The sequence below is a fragment of the Oryctolagus cuniculus genome, chromosome 1, assembly GCF_051225735.1.
Source record: "Oryctolagus cuniculus isolate XC-2025 breed Fujian yellow rabbit chromosome 1, ASM5122573v1, whole genome shotgun sequence".
Classification (NCBI taxonomy): Eukaryota; Metazoa; Chordata; class Mammalia; order Lagomorpha; family Leporidae; genus Oryctolagus; species Oryctolagus cuniculus.
Genome location: NC_142867.1, coordinates 22492139 through 22514182, shown reverse-complemented (window position 1 = coordinate 22514182; position 22044 = coordinate 22492139). Strand labels below are relative to the sequence as shown.

At 41.1% G+C, this 22044-nt stretch overlaps 1 pseudogene; it reads right to left on the bottom strand.

Moving 5' to 3' along the window:
* Positions 1 to 2620: 2620 nt before the first annotated feature.
* LOC100342425 (dnaJ homolog subfamily B member 6 pseudogene) lies at positions 2621 to 12531 on the bottom strand (annotated as a pseudogene).
* Between the last annotated feature and the right edge of the window lie 9513 nt (positions 12532 to 22044).

The window sequence follows — 22044 nt, the reverse complement described above, 5'->3', positions numbered from 1 at the left end:
CCACCTGTGCACAGCACTGGCCCCCAACATGAATTTTGGAGGGAACACAAACAATCAAATCATAGCAAGCCCTATAGTGTAGCTAATTCTACTTGAGTACAAGGCATAACAAAACACACTGACACATACTATTTCATTTGATGCCTACCTGTGTGATAGTTATCATAATGCTTATATTTCAGGAAAAGCAATTAATATCTTTAAAAATTGACCTATTGCCAGAATTATACAACTAGAAGACAGCCAAGAGAATACTTGTACATAAGCGCCTATGCTGGCTCTTAACAGACCGTGCCCAACAGCATTTATTTCCATGCTCAGGGATCTTCTTGGTCAGTGTGAACCAGCTTATCACATATCTTACCCTGCATCTCAGGTTACCACGGACATGTCTTTCCTGTGGTGGATAATCAACGTTCAAATGAGCAAGGCCCAACCACACAAGCATGTCATGAGTTTCTCCTTTGTCTGCTGAGTCTCTGCTGGCTGGGCCCACCATCAGTGCAGAAGGGGAGCATGCTACTGTACAGTGAAATGAGGAACGACATTTGTGGAACCATAATTCAAACTATTACACAAGACCTCCCCAACCCTAGAATATGAGCTTTCATTCATCATCCTACAATGTCTCCCTCCCATTCTAGGAGAGCCCCTTTCTAACCAAAATAAAATCATTATTAAATCTCCTTTTAACTATTAATCTGCCTGGAATTTAAGGTTGTTCCTTCTATTTATTATCTATAGTCCCCTGGATAGGTTCTTCCAACAGCTGAGAGAGCTAAGCTCGGGGAAAAACGTAAAACTGAGAGACCATCATTCTACATTCATCTCAGAGGCCAGATTGCACAGCCCCAATGAGCAACCTTCTGGGTCCACAATTTGCCATGCTTTGCTCTGTTAAAACTGTACTGAGGTGCCGGCACTGGGGCATAGTGGGTAAAGTCTCCACCTGCAGTGCCAGCATCCCATATGGGTACAGATTCGAGTCCTGGTTTTTCTGCTTCTTATCCAGTTCTCTGCTATGGCCTGGGAAAGCAGTAGAAGATGGGTCAAGTCCTTAGGTCCCTGCAACCACATGGTAGACCCAGAAGAAGCTCCTGGCTCCTGGCTTCCAGTTGGCACAGCTCTGGCCATTGCAACCTTCTGGGGAATGAACCAGTGATTGGAAGACCCATATCTCTTTCTCTCTCTCTGCCTCTGCCTCTCTGTAACTCTGCCTTTCAAATAAATAAATAAATAAATAAATCTTTTTTTATTTATTTTATAGGTAGAGTTATAGACAGTGAGAGAGAGACAGAGAGAAAGGTCTTCCTTCTGTTGGTTCAACCCCCAAATGGCTGCTACAGCCGGCGCTGCATCGATCCAAAGCCAGGAACCAGGTGCTTCTTCCTGGTCTCCCATGCGGGTACAGGGACCCAGTACTTGGGCCATCCTCCACTATCTTCCTGGGCCACAGCAGAGAGCTGGACTGGAAAAGGAGCAACCAGGACTAGAACCCGCCGCTCATATAGGATGCCAGCGCCACAGGCAGAGGATTAACCAAGTGAGCCATGGTGCCAACCCCCAAATAAATAAATCTTTTAAAAAAAAAACTATACTGAGCACAGTATGGTAACCCAATTAATAGTAAGAATGACACTGGCAAGTGTCCACAGAGTGATAGACAATTATTATTTTTCCTTAATATCTTTTTTAAAATATTTATTTTACTTGAAAGTCACAGTTACACACTGAGAGAGAAGGAAAGGCATAGAGAGAGAGAGAGAAAGAGAGAGAGAGAGGTCTTCCATCCACTGGTTCACTCCCCAGATGGCCGCTACAGCTGGAGCTGTGCCGATTGGAAACCAGGAGTCAGGAGCTTCTTCTAGATCTCCCACATGGGTGCAGAGGCCCAAGGCCTTGGGCCATCTTCCACTGCTTTCCCAGGACATAGCAGAGACCTGGATCAGAAGTGGAGCAGCTGAGAATCGAACCGACGCCCAGCTGACCAAGTCCAATGGGAGCCATGTCCTTCCACAGATCTCCTTTAATCTCTGTCTTTGCCTTCCCCGCTAGCCAGGATCCCACAACATGCTCACCAGCAAAAAGCTTCACCCTTCTTCCAACAGCAGTGCAATTGCCCCACAAAGGAGCTAATCGAAAACACAAATCAGGCTGCTTGCAGGGTTTTCTGCCCATGAGTTTGTTTGTTTGTTTGTTTGCCTCCATGAATAAAAATTTGCTAACTTTTTTCTTTCTTCCTCACAGTGGTCCTCATTTTCAAAACACATACACAGATAGAAGCCCCCAAATCATCCTGAATTACAGACTAAAGAAACGTATGCAAATAAAGTCAAAATCAATAGCACGTTTTGGTTGAAATGGTTATAGGCACCTGGCCTTTCAAGGTGTCCTGGACCCCCATTGTCACTCTGGATTTTCCACCTTTACCCTAGACTTGGAACTTGTGTAATTCACAGTAGCCAAAAGTCAATGTTAATTTTACCCACAAGCAATTGGCTTGCCAACTTATGACCTTCAGAAAATAAAAATTCTATTACACACAATGTTCAATTCACAGAAGTCTTGTGATTGGCAGTTGTCACACTGTTACTTACATTGTTTTCCACCTCCCCCAGTCCTAGTAAACAGAGGTCCAGAAGAACAGGTGATGGTCCTCTGTATGAATTGTTTTAAGGTTATAGAAGTCTATGTAATCAGAAAATAGAAAATAATTGTACTCCAGAGACTGTCCCAGAGAGGAATTTCTTTCTTGTTTCGTGGGATTAGATTCTAAAAATTATCAACAAAATAGCCACCTGCATGTGAGGAGGCATACTTTTTGAAGTGCTGCAGCATCTCCCATCCTCCTGCCTGTCCCCACTACTTATCTCCAGTGAAGTAGTTCACATAGAACAGGCTTCCCATTGTCACTGGTCATAGTACAACTGAAACTGTTTTCAAGCCAGACTCCCATGTCCTCATGTCTATCTTTGGAGTGAATGCTAAAGTCCACAATTACTTAATTGTGGGCTCAGTCCCATCTAAAACTGATGATAAACTGGTAACACATCTCCATAAATGCTTTATCTAGGTCTTCATGATCAGCAGTCAGTCCATGATGTGCATACAGAGCCAGGGTCCCAGGCAAAAATAAATAATCCCACTAAATAATCCATCTTGATTCTGAATTTGTTATTTATAATTTCTGTCGTGTGTGTAAGATTGCTGGGATCTGGCTTCTTTGGAAAGTGCTTTTTAATTATTTCTTTGGCACTAACAATCTTCTAGCCATTGACTTTGTTTCTTCCCTGGATCAACTTCTTCAGCAGACAGTCACAGAAGCTACCAACTCTGGCTCAAGAATTAAGACAGCACTGGAGTAGAGAAGCCACTGCTGGTATCAGTTAATGTGGGCATCAGTCCATCATTCTTCCCAGAGAGAAAATGCATGGGCTTTGCAACTTTCTTGACAGTCCCCTTAAATTTCTTGTCTCCAGTGAAGTAAGAGAGCTCTCTGAACTCCAACTGAATTCTGACACCTCTGACACTATATGTTTATGAATGATAAGATTAAATCAGAGTGTGGAATGTTGGGAGGAGTTCTGAAAGCAGGCATTAACATCCGTTCAGTATCTTTAGCATTGCTTACACAGAAGCTATCTCAGAAGTCCACTCAAGATATGAGTAGTGGTCTCAAAGTGCTTTACCTCCACTTTGAAAATTTAATTCAACACTCATCACTTGACATCTTCAAACTCTTTTTTTTTTGCTTTGTTTTTTTTTCACCCAGAAAACTTTTGTTTAAGGAATACAAACTTCATACATTTCATAATTACAACTTCAGGAACATGATAATTCTTCCCATTGTGTCACACTCCCAGCACTCTTCCTCCTCCCTCTCTTATTCTCATTCTTATTTTTTACTAAGATATATATTCTCAATTAATTTTATATGCATATGATTAACTCTATGTTAAGTAAGGAGTTCAACAAATAGTATGAAAAAAAAACTGTTCCTCAACAGTCGAGACAAAGGTTGTTCAAAGTCATCACTTCTCAAAGTTAATTACACTTTTACAGCATTTTAGGTGCTCTATTAGTTATCAAAGTATCAAAGGTCAGAAAGAACATATGGTATTTGTCCTTTGGGACTGGCTTATTTCACTAAGTATGATGTTTTTAAGTTTCATCTATTTTGTTGCAAATGACCAGATTTAGTTTTTTTTTTTTTCAACCACTGTGTAGTACCCCATGGTGTACATATGCCATAATTTCTTTATCCAGTCTCCAGTTGACGGGCATTTGGGTTGATTTCATGTCTTAGCTATTGTGAATTGAACTACAGTAAACATGGGGGTACAGATAACTGTTTCAGATGCTGATTTCATTTTCCTTGGGTAAATTCCCAGGAGTGGGATGGCTGGGTCATATGGTAAGTTTATATTCAGATTTCTGAGATATCTCCATATTGTCTTCCATAGCGGCTTTACCAATATACATTTCCAACAACAATGGAACATTTTTCCCCATATTCTCCATAGCATTTGTTTGTTGATTTCTGTATGAAAGCCATTCTAATGGGGGTGAGGCGAAACCTCATTATGGTTTTAATTTGGATTTCCCTGACAACTAGTGATCCTGATCACTTTTTCATGTGTCTGTTGACCATTTGGTTTTCCTCTTTTGAAAAATGCCTGTTTAAGTCCTTTGTCCTTCTCTTAACTTGGTTGTCTTGCTGTTGAGCGTGTCTTGAGCTATTTATATATTCTGGCTATTAATCCTTTATCAGTTGTATAGTTTTCAAATAATTTCTCCCATTCTGCCAGTTTCCTCTTCACTTTGCTGAGTGTTTCTTTTTCAGTAGAGAAGCTTCTCAACTTGATGTAATCCCATTTATTAGTTTGGGCTTTGATTGCCTGTGCCTCTGGGACCTTTTCCAAGAACTCTGCCTATACCAATGCCTTGCAGGGTTTCCCCAATATTCTGTAATAATTTGATGCTATCAGGTCATAGATTTAGGTCTTTAAACCATTTTGAGTGGATTTTTGTGCAAGGTGTGAGGTAGGTTCTTGCTTCATGTTTCTGCATGTGGAAATCCAGTTTTCCCAGCACCATTTGTTGAAGGGACTGTCCTTACTCCAGGGATTTATTTTAGCTCATTTGTCAAAGATATGTAGGTTGTAGATGCTTGGATTGATTTTTGGTGTTTCTATTCTATTCCATTGGCCCATCCATTTGTTTTTGTACCAGTACCAAGCTGTTTTGATTATAACTGCCCTGTAGCATGTCTTGAGGTCTGGTCTTGTGATGCCTCTGGCTTTGTTTTTGTTGTATAAGATTGCTTTAGCTATTCAGAGTCTTCTGTGTTTCCAAATAAATTTCAACACCATTTTTCCTTATCTGAGAAGAATGTCCTTGGTACTTTGATTGGTATCGCATTGAACTGCAAATTTCTTTCAGTAGTATGGACATTTTGTTGATATTGATTCTTCCAATCCATGAACATGGAAGATTTTTCCATTTTTTTGTATCTTCTATTTCCTTAATATTTGTAATTATCATAGAGAGCATTTATATCTTTGGTTAAATTTACTCAAAGGTATTTGATTTTTTTTTGTAGCTATGGTGAATGGGATTGACCTTAGAAGTTCTTTCTCAGCTGTGGCATTATCTGTGTATACCAAGGCTGCTGATTTTTGTGTGTTGATTTTATATCTTGCTACTTTACCAAACACTTCTATGAGTTCCAACAGTCTCTTAGTGGAGTCTTTTGGATCCCCTTTTGGATTATGTCATTTGCAAAGAGGGATAATTTTACTTCCTCCTTCCTGGTTTGTATCCCTTTAATTTTTTCTCCTGCCTAATGGCTCAGACTAAACTTCCAGAATTGAATAGCAATGATAAAATTGGGCATCGTTGTCTGGTTCCAGATCTCAGTGGGAATGCTTCAAACTTTTCCCCATTCAATAGGATGCTGGCCTTGGTTTTGTCATAAATTGCCTTGTTTCTGTTGAGGAATGTTCTTCTATATCCATTTTGCTTAGAGTTTTCATCATGAAAGGGTGTTGTATTTTATCAAATGCTTTCACTGCATCTGTTGAGATAATCATATTGTTTTTGTTCTTCAGTTTGATAACATGCTGTATCACATTGATTTGTGAATGTTCTCCTCTTTTTGTTAGTTGGGCCAATGGAGTATCAATTTTTTTTTTCAAAAACCAGCTCTCATTTCAGCGATCTTTTATATTTTTGTTTCAATTTTGTTTATCTCTTCTAATTTTAATTGTTTGTTTCCTCTTGGTAATTTGAGGTTTTGTTTCTTGTTTTTCTTCTAGGTCCTCAAAATGCATTGATATCTCATGTATATAGTCTCTGCCCAGTTTCTTGATAATGGCACCAATTACTATAAACTACCCTCTTATCATTGCTTTTTCTGTAACCTATAAGTTTTGATGTGATGTATTGCCATCTTCATTCATTTCCATTTATTGCCAACCTTTTGGGGAGTCATACTGCCTTCTTTATTCATGTTTTTTGTGTTTATTCACTGATTTTTGTGCATCTGCTGGGTCTCTTACCTCTGTATCCTCTGGAAGATGTGGGTTTCTTTTACTGAATGTTTTATTCATGTATATGTGTGTCTTGGGCTTGATGCAATGCTAAAAGCATGCATTTGAGTTGAAGGGATGTGTGTTAGATAGGGCCAGGGAGCACCAGCCATTGTTTGTGGTAACAGCCAGGGTCCAGAGGGACACTCAAGGTGAGTATGGTGGACTGCCTTTGGCTGCAGTCAGTGGAGTGAGGGGATGTTGATTGAAATCAATTAGTGTGTTCAGCCATTCTTTATACTTGAATTAACGAGTTTATTCACAGTCTGAAGCTGCCGCGAGCGTCTCAGGGAGTCTGGCCAGCAGACTCAACCAAGGGCCTGCAACGACAGTTTCTCGGGCGAGAAAAAAACAAATGATGTTTATCCGTCTTCAGTAGACTTTTTATTAGAGAAAGTAAACGTGACAGAGGGAGGAGGAAAGGGGAGGAGAGAAAGAGAGCTTCCTCCTTACACCCGCGGCTTATATACAAAATGCAACCAATCAGGAGCAAGCTAGAGTCCATGCATTGGGCACACCAATCCAGTCTCTGTTCACGTGAAAGGCACGCGTCGTTCGGCCAATCAGGTGAGGTGTCACGCAGCAGGCAGGCAGGCAGACTCACTGCGGGGGTCCTGCCGCCATCTTGTTGTTTACCACGACCTCGATCCCTCCGCCTCCGGAGAGCCCCGCCCGTAGGAAAGCCCCCCGGTTAAAACCGAAACTAAAAACCTCCACCTAGCGATACCGCCGCGGACTATTCCCCGACATGAAGCAAGCTCTCAGTGCCTGTGCACCTCACACACCTAGGTGGGAGCACTATCCAGAGAACCAACCCACACTGTGGTGTGTCCCCGGCACCTCTGTGAGATCCATCTCCAGCAAGAGGAGAGTTCTGAGTCTCTGCAGTCAGACTGGGTGGGTATAAGGGAACCCAGACACAACAATGGACCCTCTCATCTCCATCGTCTATGCTCAGAACTCCCACAGTGACAGAGTGAAGGGATTCTGCTCTCTGTCTTACAAGCTCTGTATGGGAAGACAAAGGAATGTTTAAAGAGTTGAAATGAAGAAGACAGAAGGACAGGCTGTGTTTTAAGATTGTGAGCAATCCTTATGAAAATCAATGACCATGGGACTGGCGCTGTGGCGCAGCAGGTTAATGCCTTGGCCTGAAGTGCCAGCATCCCATATGGGCACTGGTTCTAGTCCCGGCTGCTCCACTTCCAATCCAGCTCTCTGGTATGGCTTGGGAAAGCAGTAGAAGATGGACCAAGTCCTTGGGCCCCTGCACCTGCATGGAAGACCCAGAAGAAGCTCCTGGCTCCTGGCTTCAGATCGGAGCAGCTCCGAACATTGCAGCCAACTGGGGAGTGAACCATCGGATGGAAGACCTCTCTCTCTGCCTCTCCTCTCTCTGTGTAACTCTTCCTAATAAATGATTAAATGTTTAAAAAAAAAGAAAAGAAAATCAATGACCAATCATTGGTGTAAAAAAGATTGTATTTTTCTATATTGAAAAATAATAACCAAAACATGCTAAGTAGTGTGCTAAAGGCTATATATGCACCATCTCCTTTAACTTAATCCTAATGCTATCTATGAATAATTTCATGCTACCTATTAGGAAACATAGATTAACAAAAGTTAAAATACTTGACAAGTTTGTGTATTGCTGTGTGACAGGAGGGGTTTGGACATGCTTGCTCCCAGGGCCCAAGCTTCTATATACATTACATGCTGTCTTGAGAGAGAATAAGGAAAGCCAGCTTGTCTCCAAACAGCCAAAATTATAACTGAGAGTTAGTGATACTTTGACTGCCTAAGAGTGCTTAGAGTTGTGGGAAGTATAAATTCCATGGGAAAGATGCAGCAAAAGTGTTACTAGATATCCCGCCCTCTGGTGCATGCCCTCATCACTCTACTTAAACTCTGGTTTATATTCACACTCTTTTTCTGCTGTGAAAGGATAGAGTAGCTTTCCTATTTTCTACTATAATATTTTTCACTTAGTTCCATTTTATGATTGCCAATAACTTCCCTTTTTCCATTAAGTATATTTACCACACTTGTGTTAAATTCTCTTTCCATCTGTTCCAAAACATTTGCTTCAGTAGGTAAATGCTAATCAGTTGTGGATTATCTCCTTTTTGAGTAAATTGCCTCCTCTGGTGTCTGGTTATTTTGGCTTGTGAAATCATGCTTCCCTATAGATTTAGCCAGATTTTCTGGCCATGGAAACTGAGACAGTTTCAAAGGTCAGTTCCTTCTTTATCATTACCACAAAGATTAAAGAGCAGAAAGCTGATGAGTCTCAGGGTGGAGAACCCTGAAACTAACAGAACTACTGCTTCTTCTTCATACCATCTCACCACACAATTCCTCTTGCCAGAGTTTACTTTGTAAACCCTTATTTAGGGAGAAGCTTCATTGGGAAGAGACATATCCCCGGTTTGCAAGATACAATAATGAATCATTAGATGGGAATACATTACGAGAAATGTGTCATTGAATGATTCCCTCATATGAAAATCACAGTGTACTTATACAAACCCAAATGGCAAAGAACAATAACACAACATGATCTCTTCAAGCCATCAAGAGGTTCAATAAACATGAAATGTGTAAGACTGACACTACCTGGCTCACATTTCAAACACCATGGAAAACAGATCCATGCTGGTGTTAGTTTACAGTTTGTCCTACCTCTACTGAAGAGTCACAGCTCACCTTGGATTATGTTTAATAAGAAAGCATTTGATTTAATAAGAAAACACTGGTACCAATATGCCAGTGTTATGTTGTCTCAACAATAAACTCAAAAGTCTATCACAAATAGGTGCTCCAATGAACTGTTTATAAATACTTTAGATTAGGTGCAATTATACTGAAAGTCAAGTTTTTTTTGAATTCTTCAAAAAATGTTTCTGCTAATAATCAAATGGTGCTTGTAATAGTTTAACACTTCTATTAAATGTGTGCATTGAAATACTTGTTTGTGGGGAGCAACCCGAACTGGACTGAGTTACTGGAATTAAGACTTATTCTATGCATCTGCTCTCCCACAATATGGCGCTGGGAGAGGAGAAAACAGTTTCTACACAGCTGCCTCCAGTTCAGCCAATAAACTGTAGGACTTGCTCCTGATTGGAGGAGAGCAGCGTACTCAGCGTGTGGGCAGCCGAGTTAGGATTGGCGGAGGAGGACTATAAAGGAGGAGAGAGACAGCATGCACCAGGAACATCTAAGGGGAACATCTAAGGGAACACCTGTGCAGCCCCCGAGAGAGCCGGCCGGCGGTGTGCCGCTCCCCTGCGGAAGTGGGGAATGTGGCCAGGGGGAACCGCCTTTCCACGGAGGTGGAAGGGACAGTAGCCAACCCGGGAAGAACCAGCAGCAAACCTGGGGAGGGCCGAGCAGATAAAAGAACAGCGCAGGGTCCTGTGTCGTTCCTCCACGAAGAGGGGGAGCGACATAATGGTGCCGTGACTCGGATAGGAAACCTAGGACGGATATGAAACTTAGGAGGGAAGAAACGGGAAGAAATGGGAAAATTTCGGAGAGAGAGACTAGCAAACAGCCTAGGGAAAAGCCGGACCAAAAAGGTGCCGGAAGAAGCTATTGAAAGCCTAGGCATAGACTCAGATACGGACTACGGGGGGAAGCTGGGAGAAATCTCTAAGGTCGAAGGCGAAAGTGAAAGCTAGAACAAACAGACTCGGATGCAGACTGTGGGGAGAGGCCAGGAGAAATGAGGGAGGAGTATTGTTGGAGGAAAGCTTGGGGAAACATACCGGGTAGAGAAAAATGTTAGGGAAATTGAAGCCGCGGGGGGCAGGCCGAGGCGGAGACGAAAGCCACTTTGGGATTCTCAAGTTAGCCCGGGAATAAGGGGCGAAAAGTTGAAACCAGAAGCGGAAATGTAAGCCAGATTGGGATCCGTCTGATTAGCCCGGGGAGCAAAGGACGGGAAGCCAAATCGTGGGGCGGAGACGTGAGCTGGGTTGAATTCGCCAGGTTAGCCCGGGGAACTTAGATTGAATGCTAGTGGCGGAGACGTAAGCTACGCTGTGTGACTCGCGGAAGCCGCCGCGTGCAGAAAGAGCACGGGGCGTGAATTGGGCGGCGAGGCGCCGAGAAGCAGCCTCGGGGCGGGCGCCCACAGGGCGAGGCGCCGGGAAGCCGCGCAGAGCCGTGAAGCAGCCTCGGGGCGGGCGCCGGGAAGCCGCGGGGATAAGAGAAACAGAAGTTTGGAAGTGGAATGAGAGAAATAGGAATGTTGGCAGACAGAAGTAAAATGGGAGAGATAGGAATGCCTGGAGATAGAGAAATAGAGAAGTAAGGCCTCCCCACAGCACAGCAATGAGAGGTTTGGATTCGGTCTGCCTGATTAGTGAGGCGATGAGCACCTGTGGGCGGCTAGCAGCTTATGCACCGCAGGTCACCGAAGACGGGCACGTTATTAACATCAATAGTTTCCCCACAATACCGCAATGAGAAGGCTTGGATTCGGTCTGCCTGATTAGTAAGGCGGTAAGCACCAACAGGCGGCTCGACCAGAGTATGAGCCGCAGGTCACCGAACACAGGCACGCATCAGCACCTAAAAACCTCCTCACAACATGGCGAAGAGAGGACCCGGATTCGGTTTGCCTGATTAATAGGACTTGTAAGAACCTGTGGCAACTCTAGCAAGTAGAGCAGAGTGTGTGCCGCGGGACACCGAAGACAGGCGCGTATCAACGCCAAAAAATAAAAAGAAAGGGGGATCTGTGGGGAGCAACCCGGACTGGACTGAGTTACTGGAATTAAGACTTATTCTATGCATCTGCTCTCCCACAATATGGCGCTGGGAGAGGAGAAAACAGTTTCTACACAGCTGCCTCCAGTTCAGCCAATAAACTGTAGGACTTGCTGCTGATTGGAGGAGAGCAGCGTACTCAGCGTGTGGGCAGCCGAGTTAGGATTGGCGGAGGAGGACTATAAAGGAGGAGAGAGACGGCATGCACCAGGAACATCTAAGGGGAACATCTAAGGGAACACCTGTGCAGCCCCCGAGAGAGCCGGCCGGCGGTGTGCCGCTCCCCTGCGGAAGTGGGGAATGTGGCCAGGGGGAACCGCCTTTCCATGGAGGTGGAAGGGACAGTAGCCAACCCGGGAAGAACCAGCAGCAAACCTGGGGAGGGCCGAGCAGACGAAAGAACAGCGCAGGGTTTAGTGTCGTTCCTCCACGAAGAGGGGGAGCGACACTTGTTATCCAAGCATAGAAGCTCCTCCTTACCATTTAACATTAAAGACTTTAACTGGCCTTGTTCTTTGACTTCTACTCTTTTCTGGCTATTCTCAACAACTCTCATTGTAGTAGTTTTTCTGCCATTTCTGTCCTAACTATTTCAGTAGAAGTTGATATAGTTTGGAGTTATCCAGCCCTTTATCACCAAATGACATGGAAGAGAATAAAGTAAGGTCTCAGCGACTCAGTGACCCAAATGTAGTAAATCCTGCATCAAAAAAGAAATGCCTCCTGCAAACAATGGAAGGCCAGTGAAGGCAGAAAGCAAGCTTTGACTTGCTTCTCCTAGGGGACCCCCTCAGTTCCAAAACATTTAAATGGACCTTCAAAGATGTTGAATAAAAATGGGTCCCTTAACTAAAAATTACTCTGAAAACATCATCTAGGTTGTGGAATATGAAGCCAAACTTAAATGGACTATCAAAATGACCTCCACCTCCTCCTCCACCATTTATCCTGCTTTGCCATATTTGTCATAGATAGCCCAATTTGTAGCAACAAATATCACCTCACATGCTTCAGCTATTTGCTTGAATTTTGTCTCTGCTTCTTCTTTATTCTCAGGATTTTTATCTGGGTGCCGCTTCAGTACCAGTTTCTGATATGCCTTTTTAATATACTCAGCTGAGGCATGTCTATGCATGCCTAGACCTTCATGGTAATCCAACATCTTTTTAACAGGTTGTTGGAATAAGTCTGAGGATGAAGGTGACCTATAGAAGCAAGGAGCAGAGGCAGGGTTAGAGGGCAACTGTCCAGTCTCCTCTGAGCTAGGGCATAACCGTGCTGGTGATGGTAGTGGTGGGTCCTTGCATTTTTCTCAAATGGTTTCTGATGTGCCTAACAATTCTTTCAGAAATTAATCTTAAGAAAAATAAATTGATACATATGAAAAAATGTTTAAGGCTGTCCACTATGGTGATATTGTTAATAATTTGGAAAGAACTGAGTGATCAACAGGACATTGGAAAAATAAAGCATAATGTCCATAGTCATAAAAATTTTATATATATATATATGGGAACATAAAATATACACTCTGTGTTTGTTAAATTTCATTTGTAATATGCTTTCACTTATGCAAAATCAAAGTCAGAAATTGAAAAGAGATCTAGCCCATATATAGAAAAATATTACTAATGATTAATCTGGGTGTTGGAATTTTAAATTATTGGTTTTCTTCATTTTTGTTTTATTTACTACTTGATATGTGGACATTCATTGCTATAATCATCTTCATAAACAGAAAGAAATACAAATCTATTTTCATTTTTTTGAATTAAAAAATACTTCTATAAATATGCCCCAATCATGAAGCCACAGGCTCAACTTCCCTGATGACTTAAGTCCCATTCATATAGTGGCAGGGGTTTCAGAACAATCTGCTTCAGACTTTCAGCATCATTTGCTTGTTTCATAACTTTATAGCCACTTTAACCCAAGAGTTCAATAAAATAGGCATGCTAATTTAGAGGAGCAGAAGAAGCACTAATGATTCTGGGAAGAGAGCAGTCCTTAAGCTTTGACCCTGGTAACCCAATGTGGGACCACCAAGGGCAAAGAGGACCACCACAAGCTGATGAATTATTCATGATCTTAACAGCTTGCAGGGGCATTATTTACGCTGCTATTTCCTGTGTCTGGGCTGACCAATGAGTTGACATTAGGTAGACAGTAAGGGTTGGCAGTGAGCATAAATGTTGTCAAGGTTGAGTGATGGGAGAAGGAGCCAAAAATTAGTCAAATATCTTGCTGAGGCTTCATAGCTTTATTACCTTGAAATTCTTAAAGTCTGGAAACTAACTTTAAGTGAGCTAATGGTCTCCCCTGGAACAGAATAACTTTTGGTCTTGTTGAGAAATGAACAGATGTAGTTTCCAGAGGCACCAGGAAAGGATCAACACTACAGCCAAACACAATTATTGAAGTTTCCTAAGATGAGAAGAAAATGAATTTAGGTCAGCAGAACTTGGAGGCAGCACAGTATCAATTTATAATAAATATAAAATACATTTATGTTTTTTATAAATTTTATTAAATCTTATTTTCCACTATTAAAAAAGAAGAAGTTTAGAAAAAGGGACAAATTTACTTCACAGAGCACCTTGTATCAGGAAGCTCAAAGAAGCTGCCACAACTTGACAAATGGACTGAACAACCCAAGGAAATCATTCTGATTTCAGAGTGAATTTAATGACTAGTAACTAAACTTAGATATATTCTCCACCATCTTCCAGACACTATCTTGGAAACTTTGCATACTTTACATCATTTATTTCTCACAGAACAATATTATAGGGAAATTACTCCAATTTACAGTTAATAAGAAATGCAGATTAAAGAGCACAAATGATACCAGTTTATGATGGTACAACTTAGTATTTTTCAGCTTTGTGAATGGTACAAAGGTAATATTCATATACATTTGTTAAAACTGTACATTGAATTTTTTTATTAATTTATATTATTTAAGGAATACAACTTCATGCATTTAATACATACAGATTTGGAAACACAATGATTCTTCCCCCCACCAACCTTCCTCTCACCTATACCCCTTTCTTCATTCTCCCTCTTCTTTTCCGATTCTTATTTTTTACTGAAATCAGTTTTCAGTTAATTTTGTACTCATAAGATTAAACCTACACTAAGTAGAGAGGCCACCAAGTAGTATGAAGAAAAAAAAATAAAGAATAAAAGCAAACAAACAAGAAAATCATTGTTCCCTGGCAGTCAAGGCCAGGGCTGTTCAAAACCACTGCTTCTCAAAGGGTCAGTTTTTCTCCTCTAGATTACATTTTAAGTACTCTATTAGTTACTACAAATCAGAGAGACCATATGGTATTTGTCTTTTAGTGACTGGCTTGTTTCACTAAGTATAATGCTTTTAAGTTGCATTCATTTTGTTGCAAATGACAGGATTACACTTTTTATCATTGTGTAGTATTCCATGGTGTATACACACCATAATTTCTTTATCCATTCTATAGTTGATTGTCGCTCCCCCTCTTCACGGAGGAATGACACAGGACCCTGCATTGTTCTTTCGTCTGCTCGGCCCTTCCCGGGTTTGCTGCTGGTTCTTCCTGAGTTGGCTACCGTCCCTTCCACCTCCATGGAAGGGCGGTTCCCCCTGCCACTTTCCCCACTTCCGCGGGGGAGCGGCACACCGCCGGCCGGCTCTCTCGGGGACTGCTCAGATGTTCCTCAGGTGTTCCTTCAGATAGATGTTCCTGGTGCATGTTGTCTCTCTCCTCCTTTATAGTCCTCTTCCACCAATCCCAACTCTGCTACCCACACGCCAAGTATGCTGCTCTCCTCCAATCAGGAGCAGGTCCTGCTGTTTATTGGTTGAACTGGAGGCAGCTGTGTAGAAGCTGTTTCCCCCTCTCCCAGCGCCATATTGTGGGAGAGCAGATGCATAGAATAAGTCTTAATTCGAGTAACAGTCTAGTCCGAGTTGCTCCCCACAGTTGATGGGCATCTAAGTTGTTTCCATGTCTTAGCTATTGTAAATTGAGCTGAAATGAACATACAGATAACACTTTCATATGTTGATTTCATTTTATTAGGGTAAGTTCCCAGGAATGAGATGGCTGAGTCATATGGTAGCTCTATATTCAGCTTTCTGAGATATCTCCATACTGTCTTCCGCAGTGACTGTGCCAGTTAACATTCCCATCAATAGTGGATTAAGGTTCCTCTCTCCCCACATCTTTGGAAGCATTTGTTGTTTGTTGATTTCTGTATGATAACCATTCTAACAGGGGGTGAAGTAAAACCTCATTATGGTTTTGATTTGCATTTCCCTGACAGCTATTGATCCTGAGCATTTTTTCATGCATCTGTGTCCATTTGAATTTCCTATCTGGAAAAATGTCTGTTCAAATATTTTACCCATTTTCTAATTGGATTGTTTGTTTTATTCTTGTTGAGTTTATTGAGCTCTTTATAGATTCTGGAAATTAATCCTTTGTCAGTTGTATTCTTTGAAAAATCTTTCTCCCATTCTGTCAGTTGTCTCTTCACTTTGCTGAGTGTTTCTTTTACAGTACAGAAGCTTCTTAGTTTGATATAACCCCATATCTTAATTTTGGCTTTGATTGCCTGTGCTTCTGGGGTCTTTTTCAAGAAGTCTTTCCCTATGCCAATGTCTTGAAGGGTCTCCCCAATGTTCTCTAATAATCTGATTGTATCACATCATAGATTTAGGTCTCTAACCCATTTTGAGTGGATTTTTGTGTAAGGTGTAAGGTAAGGATCTTGTTTCATACTCCTGCATGAGGATATCTAATTTTCCCAGCACCATTTGTTGAAGAGACTGTCTTAGCTCCAGAGATGATTTTTGCTCCTTTGTCAAAGATAAGTTGATTGTAGATCTCTGGATTTATTTCTGGGGTTTTATTTTTCACTATTGATCTACACATCTGTTTTTTGCCAGTACCAGGCTGTTTTTATTATAACTTCCCTGGAGTATATCTTGAGGTCTCGTATTTGTAATGTTTCCAGCTTTGTTTTTGCTGTATTAGTTTGCTTTAGCTATTCAGGTCTCTTATGTTTCCATATGAATTTTAGCATCATTTTTTTTATCAAAGAAGAATGTTGTTGGTATTTTGAGTGGTATTGCATTGAACCTATAAATTGCTTTCAGTAGTATGGACATTTTGAAGATGTTGATTCTTCCAATTCATGAACATGGAAGACTTTCCAACTTTTTATGTCTTCTATTTCTTTATTTAATGTTTTGTAATTTTTATAATATATATATATTATATATAATAGAGATCTCTAACTTCCTTGGTTCAATTTATTCCAAGATATTTAAATTTTTTATAGTTATTGTGAACAGGATTGATTTTAGAAGTTCTTTCTCAGCTATGGAATTGCCTGTATATACAAAGACTATTGATTTTGTGTGTTGATTTTATATCCTATTATTTTACCAAATTCTTATACGAACTCTAATAGTCTCTTCCTAGAGTCTTTTGGGTTCCCAACATATAAAACCATATCATAAGCAAATAGGGATAGTTTGACTTCTTCCTTCCCTATTTGTATCCCTTTGATTGTTTTTTCTTGCCTGATGACTCTGGCTAAAACTTCCAGGGGTATATTAAATAGGAAATATGAGAATGAGCATCCTTGTCTGGTTCCAGATCTTAATTGGAATGCCTCCATTTTTTACCCATTCAGTAGCACACTGACTGTGGGTTTGTTATAATTTGCTTTGATTATATTGAGGAATTATCTTCTATATACAATTTGCTTGAGGTTTTCATCATAAAAGGGTATTGAATTTTGTCACATGCTTTATCTGCATCTATTGAGATAATTATATGGTTTTTGGTCTTCAACTTGTTAATGTGGTTAATCGCATTGATTGATTTTCAGATGTTGAACCATCCCAGCATACTAAGAATAAATCCCACTTGATTCAGGTGAATGATATTTCTAATGTGTTATTGGATTCAATTGGATGGTATTTTTTGAGGATTTTTTCTCTATGTTCATCAGGGATATTGGTCTATAGTTCTATTTCTCTGTTATATCTTTTTCTAGCTTAGGAATTAAGGTGATGCAGGCTTCATAGAAGGAGTTTGGGAGGATTCCCTCCCTTTCAATTGTTTTAAATAGCTTGAGAAGAATTGAGATTAGTTCTTTGAATGTCTTGTAAGCTTCAGCAATGAACCTGTCCAGACCTGGGCTTTTCTTTGTTGGAAGGGTCCTTATCACTGATTTAATCTCCGTCTTGGTTAATGGTCTGTTTGGGTGTTTTGTGTCTACATCACTCAATATAGGTTGGTTGCATGTGTTCAGGAATCTATCCATTTCTTCTAGGTTTCCTGATTTCTTTGCATATAATTCTTTGTAATAATTATTTACGAGTTCTTTTTATTTCTATGGTATCTTCTGTTGTTACATTTTCTTTTTCATCTCTGATTTTGTTGATTTGGGTCTTATTCTTTTTTGTTGTTGTTGTTAATTGGGCCAATGGTGTGTCAATATTATTTATTTTTTTAAAACCTGCTCTTCATTTCATTGATCTTTTGTATTGTTTTTGGTTTCAAATTTGTTTATTTATTCCTTAATTTTAATTCTTCCTTCCCGCCTACTAATTTGGGGTTTGGTTTGTTATTTTTCTTCTAGGCCCTTGAGATGCATTGATAGCTCATTTATTTGGTGACTTTCTAGTTTTTTGATGTAGGGACTAATTGCGATAAGCTTCCCCCTTACCACATCTTTCTCTGTGTCCCCTAAGTTTTATATGAAGTATTGTCATATTCATTCATTTCCAGAATTTTTTTTAATTTCTCTTTTGATTTCTTCTATGACCTACTGTTTATTTAGGAGCATACTGTTTAGTCTCCATGTGTTTGCATATTTTCTTTTTTTCAATTTTTTTTTTTTGACAGGCAGAGTGGACAGTGAGAGAGAGAGACAGAGAGAAAGGTCTTCCTTTTTCCGTTGGTTCACCCCCAATGGCCACTGTAGCTGGCGCGCTGCAGCCAGCGCACCATGCTGATCCGAAGCCAGGAGCCAAGTGCTTCTCTTGGTCTCCCATGTGGGTGCAGGGCCCAAGCACTTGGGCCATCCTCCACTGCACTCCCAGGCCACAGCAGAGAGCTGGCCTGGAAAAGGGGCAACTGAGACAGAATCCAGCACCCTGACCGGCACTAGAACCCAGTGTGCTGGCACCACAGGCAGAGGATTAGCCTTTTGAGCCATGGCGCCAGCCTGTGTTTGCATATTTTCTTGATATTTTTAAGTTGTTTGTTTCCAGCTTTAATCTATTGTGATGAGAGAAGGTACACGGTATGATTTTGATTTTTTTTTATTTGCTGAGACATGCTTTATGGCCTAGTGTATGGTCTTCCTGGAGAAAGTTCCATGCACTGTGAGATGATTGTGTATTCTGCAACTGTGGGGTGAAAAATTCTGTAGATACCAGTTGGTCCCATAATGTCAATTAGCTCTGTTATTTCTTTGTTGATTTTCTGTCTGGTTTGTCTATCCATTGATGCAAGTGGGGTGTTGAAGTTCCCTGTTTCTATTGTATTTTAGTCTATGTCTCCCTTTAGATACATTAACAGATCTTTCAAATAGCTAGGGGCCCAGTAATTGGGTGCATATATGCATATACATTTATTATAGTCACATTTTCCTGTTGTATTGATCCCTTAATCATTACACAGTATCCTTCTTTGTCTCTTTGAACAGTTGTTGTGTTAAAGTCTATTTTGTCTGATATTAGGATGGCTACACCTGCCCTTTTTTCCATTCACATGGAATATCTTTTTGTCATCCTTTCACTTTCAGTCTACATGTATATTTCTTGGTGAGGTGTGTTTCTTGTAGGCAGCAAATATATGGGTCTTATTTTTTAATCCATTTGGCCAGTCTGTATCTTTTAACTGGAGAGTTAAGGCCATTTACATTCAAAGTAACTATTGATAAGTAGCTACTTGGCCCTGTCATTTTTCTGTGAATATTCCTATCATTGACTTTGGATTTCTTTTTCACTTTTACTGGGAAATTTTCTGTCTTTGAATTCTTTCATGATGATGGGTTTCTTCCTGTGTTTCTGTGTGCAGCGGCACATCCTTTAGCATCTTTTGTAAGATGGACACATGGTGACAAATTCTTTCAAATTCTGTTTGCTATGGAAGGTCTTTATTTCACTTTCATTCATAAATGAGAGCTTGCAGGGTAAAGTATTCTGGGTTGACAATTTTTTTCTCTTAAGATTTGTATTATATCTTGCCCTTGTCGTCTAGCCTATAAGGTTTCTGAAGAGAAGTCAACTGTGAGTCTAATTGGAGAAACTCTGCAGCTAATTTGGCATTTTTTATGCACATTTTAGAATTTTTCTTTTTACTTTGCTGTGGAAAGTTTGACTATGATGTGTTATGGTGAAGATCTTTTCTGGTCATATTTGTTAGGCATTCTATGTGCTTCCTGTTCTTGGACCTCCCTTTCTTTCTCTAAATTGTGGAAATTTCATGTAATTATTTCACTAAGTAGACCTTCTATTTCCTTCTATTTTTTCCACTCCTTCAGGAACTCCTAAGACCTGTATGTAGGGTCATTTGATAGTATCCCATATACCTCCAATATTGTTTTTAAATTTTCTAATTTCTTCTTCTTGTGTTTGGTCTAACTGTAAAATTTCCAGGAATTTGTCTTCTAGCTTGGATATTCTTTCTTCTGCCTCACCACCTCTGTTGTTAAGGCTTTCCACTGCATTTTTATTTGATCTATAGAATTCTTTATTTTTAGTATTTCATTTTGATTTCCCTTAAAATCTCAATTTCATGGGCAAATTTTTCATTCATATCATATATGGTTTTCTTTATCTTGTGGATTTGCTTCTGATTGCTTTTGAGTAATCCTATGATTAATTTTTGAATTACATTTCTAGCATAATTTCTTCTTCACATTCTAATACTGAATTTTGGAGGTCATAGTGTCTTCCTTATTTTTGTTTGTTGAATTTTTGCATTTATTCTTTGGCATTTGGTAGTATGTTTCCTCCCCACTCTGGTGTTTATTTATCTTTGAGTTATGCCTTTGAGGCTTAATGTAATGTTTATGCTTTCAGTGAATACCAAGAGGTGTGTGGTGGGTGTGGCCAGGGAGTTCTGGTCAGTGCTTCAGGATGGGGCTAGTATCCAGGGTAACACCTAAGTTGGGCATGGTAGCTTTCCTCTGGTTAACTTGATGGAGAGGAGTGGTCACCTCTGTTGGTGTGGCCACTCCTTCTCCAAGCTGAGGAGTGCCCAGGGGGTAGCTCCCAGTGTGTTCAACACTCATCAGCACTGCCGTATGACCCTCACATGTGATCTGCACAGCCCCTCCTGTGAGCACCATTTCCTCTGTTATGAGCTGCTCTAGGCAACCAAGGAGCTCTGAGAGTGTGCTGCAGCACTCTGTGTGATTGCCCAGAACCCAGCTACACCTTGTCTCCTCTCATGCAATCACAGTGTTTTCTCAGTCTCAACACTCAGGGCTCTCTGAGTCAAGGAGTGCAAGTGGAACTACTACAACCCCACCAGCCCATCCTGACTGCAGTGGGACTGAGGCACTCCCAGGGCTGCTGTCCAAGTGTGTTCCAGTCTGCTGGATCAAGTCCTGTCCTCCTAAGCAGATTCAAAGTCAATGGGATATGTGGGTTTTTCTCTCTGGGAAGATCTCTGGATCACAGGGGTGCCATGCACAATACCCACCAGCCACAACCCTGCTCACTTCACTATTGTGCTAAGCGCATAGGAGAATCCCACAGGCAGCACTCCCTTCCATAGGGGTGGCTCTCCCACCCCTACTGTTGCCAGATTGATGCAGCTGGCATGGAGGAGTCCAATCCCGTCAGCTTCTCTTGCACTGCTGTGGATGCCACAGCCAACTGGGTAGAGGGCGACCCCAAAAATTTCTGTGTGTGCACAAACAAGCTGAGGCAGCCATTGCACGCCAATGTCCAGAAATGGTGCCAGCCCCCCCACCACTGGCTGCAGGTCACTGTAGTAAGAGGGAGGAGGGGTGAGAGAGAGATGCGCCACTTTATTTTCACCTCCTCTGTGTGAGCAGTCGCCCACTCTTCTGAGGAATCCTGGCCAGACTCAAAAAGGTATAGTTCACTAAGCTTTCCCTCCCTCTGTAACGGCAGTGGTGCAGGCCATGGAGTCCAATATCACCTGGGTTGCTAGAGTGGGTGCCTTCTTTCCCAGATCCAAAGCTGCTGGGTCTTCTGTTGTCTCACTGCACCTTGCTGCGTGTCTGTACTTTGAGCACAAGTTTGGGCCACTTCTACTGCTTTCACAGGGTCTCCCACTATAGTTTCCCCTGTAGCTTTACCCTGAAAGTGTACTTTCTCCACTTTTTTTATATTAATTTAGTCCTGTACAGATCAGAACACCAAGCTGCTATTGCATCATCTTTGAAGTCTGTACATTGAATTTTGAATTTTGATTTTTTTTTTCCTGGTTAGTGATATGCTATCAAATACTTTCACAGGATGTGGGCAATGGCATCCAATCTTGGCTCCCAGTCAACCATGTGACCACAGGGTAAACAACTGATAGTTTATAGTGCGCTGTGTTGCTAACCTATGATGTTTAGCAGGTTAGGTATATTAAATGCATTTTCAACTTATGATATTTTCACCTTATTATGGGTTTATCAGGACATG